Consider the following 4666-nt stretch of genomic DNA (forward strand, 5'->3'; position numbering starts at 1 on the left):
GAACTCCACAAACATGAGAGAGTCAGCGACCCCACATGCAGGAGAGCTTCAGAGATAGAAAAGGGAACATGGGTCATTGCAAGATGATAAGATGAGCAGATGTTTAGTAAATAGAAGTTTGTCCTGCCCTCCAGAAGGTCTGAAAAGGTTATCTCTGATAATCTCCTGTTATGGGCAAGGCCCCTAATCCAAGTATTTTCAGGTAGTCAAAGGAGGTGCAGACATGTTTCTCTTGAGACTGAAGTTAAAATTTCCCTTAGCTCAAAACAATTCACATACCACAGAAGCACATCTGGGGTAACTAGCTCTGAACCTCCAAAACATTTATGTAGCGTAAGTAAACTGAACACAGGAGGGACTGGAGTTTCTGGGTGTTGGTTTAGACGTCATGGGATGAAGGACCTTTTAGAAATTGATTGGCAGAATAGAGAATAAGTACATTGATCAATTTTTTTCTTTAATATATTTTTTTAGAGAGAGAGAGAGAGGAAGAGAGAGGGATGTAGGGGGGAAGGAAGGGAGGAGAGGAGGGAGGGAGGGGGAGAGAGAAAGAGAGAGAGAGAAGAGAAACATTGATGTGAGAGCCAAGCATTATTTGGCTGCCTCCTGCAAGCCCCCTACCAGGCATTGGATCTGCAACCTCTCGGTGCATGAGATGATGCCCAACTAACTGAGCCACACTGGCCAGGGCTACACTGAGCAATTTTGTTAAGGAATAAATGACGGAAGTGATGTGAAGAAAGAAGAGTTGAATAATGACTTGAAAGGTAACTGGGAATAAAATGGATTATTAATGCTTACTGGAAAGTTGAAGGATAGCTTCTGTTTATTAGAGCAGATGTTCTGGAAATGAGGACTCATAGTCTTTAAGTGCCAGACCTGCTTTTCAGGTATCAAGTGATTGTCGATGTTTCGGGATATGAATAAGGGAGACTCAGCAGTTAAGAAATTCTGCCCCAACAGGATGGCTGCTTACTGGCTAGAGGCAAACTGATCTTAACAGATTTCTCCTGGCCAGGAAAATCAAGCGACATAAGTCTAGAGCTCAGGGCATTTTCTGAACGCACTAAGCCAGCACTATTTCTGCTGTCCCTGAGGCCTGATGGACATCTCAATGTCTGTGATGTAATTCTCATGCCTATACTGGACTATGATTGCTTTAGGGTTGCCTCAGTTCCCTATGCATTCTCTGAGGCAAGTCCTGTAACTGAAATGATCTGTGTATCTCATCCTTGCCCCATCAAGAGTCCAATGAATTCAGGAGATAATTTTCTCTATGTTTTATGTGCTTAATGATAGTATGTAGATATTGCAGAGTATGAATTGGGAAGAAAGAGACCAGGGACAATAGATAACAGGGAGTCATATGAGTATGCATGGTTATTGATTAAACACTAGTGAACTCACTGCCTGAAAGAAATAGAGTCAGCTAAGTTTCTGAATGAGAGGGGTGTGGTCAAGTTGAAAGAGCATTCGAATGGGATCCCAGAGGACCTAGGCTTTCCCATCAATGAGCTGTGTGACCTCTTGCTTTGCCTCAGTTTTAATTAGATTCTAAGTTTATGGGGCTTTTCCCTGGACAAGACCCTGTTTTGTCAGACTCTGAAGGATACAAAATGAGTCAGACATTGCCCCTTCCCTCATGAGCCTGACAGAGTGAGACCCTGGAGCTTCAAAGACAGGTACCCGACTAACTCCACCTGAAGTAGAGCAGGACTGGGATGCTTCCTCTGTTTGGGTATAAATTAATTGAATGCTCATGATGAGTGGTAGATTTTAAAGAGTCCCTCCAGCTGCATGTGAATTTGCAGCTTTTGCTTTTCTATGCTTGAAGCCGGGGTACCTTCACCTGTTTCCTAATACTGTAGAAGGCCAACCAGGCCGAAGTCCCACAACTGGGAGTCTGTGAGGTACGGTGACTGTCTCTTTGCACGTGGACTAACAGAGGTAGTGACAGACATACAGGGACCTAGAGAGGGGAAAAGAGAGGATGTGGGCAGTGCTGATGGCCCTTTAGCTGGAGCTGGTCTTAATGAAAGAAACCGCAACAACAGTGCTGGAATCCTCCCTGCACTTTACGTATTTAAACTGATTTACAACTTCCCTTTGCCCTCTCCTCTTCTAGTTTCCTTCTTACTTCCTTATCTATTCTTTCCAGGACTTAAAAAGTGAGACAAACAAACCTCAAAGGTGTAGGGTTTCTTTCCCCGTTCTTCTCCTTGCCAGCAGAGAGTACATTTTTTTTTAGCATGTTTGCTTCATGTGAATCTCTTGGCATCTGCTTCTAGCTTTTCCTCCATTTCCCTCCCTCTTCTTCTCTTCCCTCCCTTCCCTTACCTCTGACTCACTCTTCTCCTTCTCTCCTCCCTTAGTCTTTGTCTCTACATCCATCTCCCCTTTCCTTATAAGCCTGTTACAATAAGACACAAGATGTGAAAACCCTGATTATTTTATCTCTGAAACTTGCAGACAGCAAACTGATCGGATGCAGGAGAAATGACACTAGCCATGCCATCTCAATTTAGTCCTCTGAATCTTCTTAGAAATATTTCACAGAGCAAGAAAATGTTATTGTCTAATTTTTTTTTTTTGATTTTCAACCACGGGCAGCCTGCATTTCTTTCCCCCCCCTGAGAAGTCACTGACAGCTTTATCCAATTTTCAGCCAATCTAAAAAATGCTTTCATTAAGAGCTTTAAGGTTTCTCCTTAAAATCATAATTTTTTAAAAATATATTTTTTTGATTTCAGAGATGAAGGAAGAGGGAGAGAGAGATAGAAACATCAACGATGAGAGAGAATCATTGATTGGCTGCCTCCTGCAAAGCCCCCTGATGGGGACTGAGCCTGCAACCCAGGCATGTGCTCTTGACCAGAATTGAGCCTGGGACCCTTCAGTCTGAAGGCCGACGCTCTATCCACTGAGCCAAACCAGCTAGGGTTTAAAAACCACAATTTTTCAAGGAAAGAGCTCCTATAATGGAACAGACGATGGGATAGAGTCTGTTGGTTTGGCTTTAACTTATAACATTGTGGTTTTTGTTTGAGGATTAAAAAAAACAAAAAACAAAATAAAAAACCTCCCAAGCAGTGAGAATATAGTTCCTTTCCTCAGCCCATAGCTATTTTGACTGGGTGTCTGTCTATTCAGGCAGTCATCCATTTATCCACTCACTGTTTCAATAATTTATTTACTGACTATGAGGGGCAGGCTCTGGGATACAGAGAGGTCCTCAATTTCTTGGAGTACCTTTTTGTCAGTAAGACAAATAATCAAATAAAAAAAAATTTAAACAAGATGATTTGAGATGTGCTATGAAGACAACAAAAGAAGTTGATGTGATCTGGAGTGGGAGTGGGGGGCTAATTTTGGGAGGTGAGAGGAGGCCTGTTTCCGGAGGAAAAGCAAACCCTGAAAGCCCTGATGAGAAGAAGGACTACTTCCATGCATACATCTGGGTGAGGGATGGGTGATAGACAAAACCAGAAATCCTTGAAAAAAATGTTCTAAAAGGAGTTAAAGTGAATTTTACTGACATTTCTGTTTTACCCAAATGCCCTCCTCTTCCTCCTCCTCCTCTTTGTTATTTACTTTCTATGTCATGTTCTTCCCCCTAATTGCTCACTGTGCTCTTTCTCTGTCGTTGAGTCTTGAGTCTGACCCAATTTGAAAGAATTTAGTGCCAGAATTCATTTAAGAGGCAGCCTGAGAGTGGCAGGGCCTCTGACTTCTGTGACCCTCAAGTTGATCAGCAGTTCTCGAACTTTTCAGTGCACGAGAATCATCGGGAGGGCTTGTTGAAACAAAGATTTCTGGGCCCACTTCAAGAATTTTTGATTTGATGGGTTTGGGTAGGGCTAACAGTTTGGTATTGCTAACAGGTCCCCAGGTGCTGCTGATCCTGCTGGTGTGGGATCATACTTTGAGAACCACTGGTTTAGATGCCCCAATTGACTGAGGGAGTAGGGCCAGCTGACCGAGGCCTGAGGGCACATGCACAACCCACTGTTAACCATGCAGGAGAGGGCACAGACAGGTCCTCTGCACCCCCAGCCCGACACACATACCTGCCCCACTGCTGGGATTTCCTCACGCTCTGTTGGGAGATCCTCATGATGGTCCTCCTTGTGTATATTTTGACTTTAGGTCCAATTTTCCATCAAACTGATCTGATCTCTTCTGCTTTTTATCTACCAAAAATTCCTCCAAGTTCCTGGTACATTTTTGTACTCTTGTATGTTTTTAAAACTTGTGATTTTGTTGTTATTTTGGAATGAGGCAAAGTAAATAGGTGGGCATTGTTGACCATTTTGAAGTGGAAGTTCGTATAGTGCCTTAAAACTCTGGATAAGTAACATGAAAGCATGAGGGAATACAAATAAAAATGAATTCCTTCTAAAAGGAGGCATGTTCTCCAAGTGCTTTAAGAAATTTCTTTCATGGTCAGTCAGATGTACAATTTAATGACTATATTTTCTCTTTCTCTCTCTTTTTTCTTTTTAAAATTTAAGTTCTTTATTGTTTAATGTATTGCATAAGTCTCCTTTTCCCCCGATTGACCTCTCACCAGCCACCCCCAACCCCCAGCACATGCCCTCACCACCCTCACTCCCGCCCCATCTGTGTCCATTGGTTATGGCTGTATGTGTGCATACAAGTCGTTTGG

Source organism: Myotis davidii, unplaced genomic scaffold (assembly GCF_000327345.1).
Source record: "Myotis davidii unplaced genomic scaffold, ASM32734v1 scaffold45, whole genome shotgun sequence".
Taxonomy (NCBI): domain Eukaryota; kingdom Metazoa; phylum Chordata; class Mammalia; order Chiroptera; family Vespertilionidae; genus Myotis; species Myotis davidii.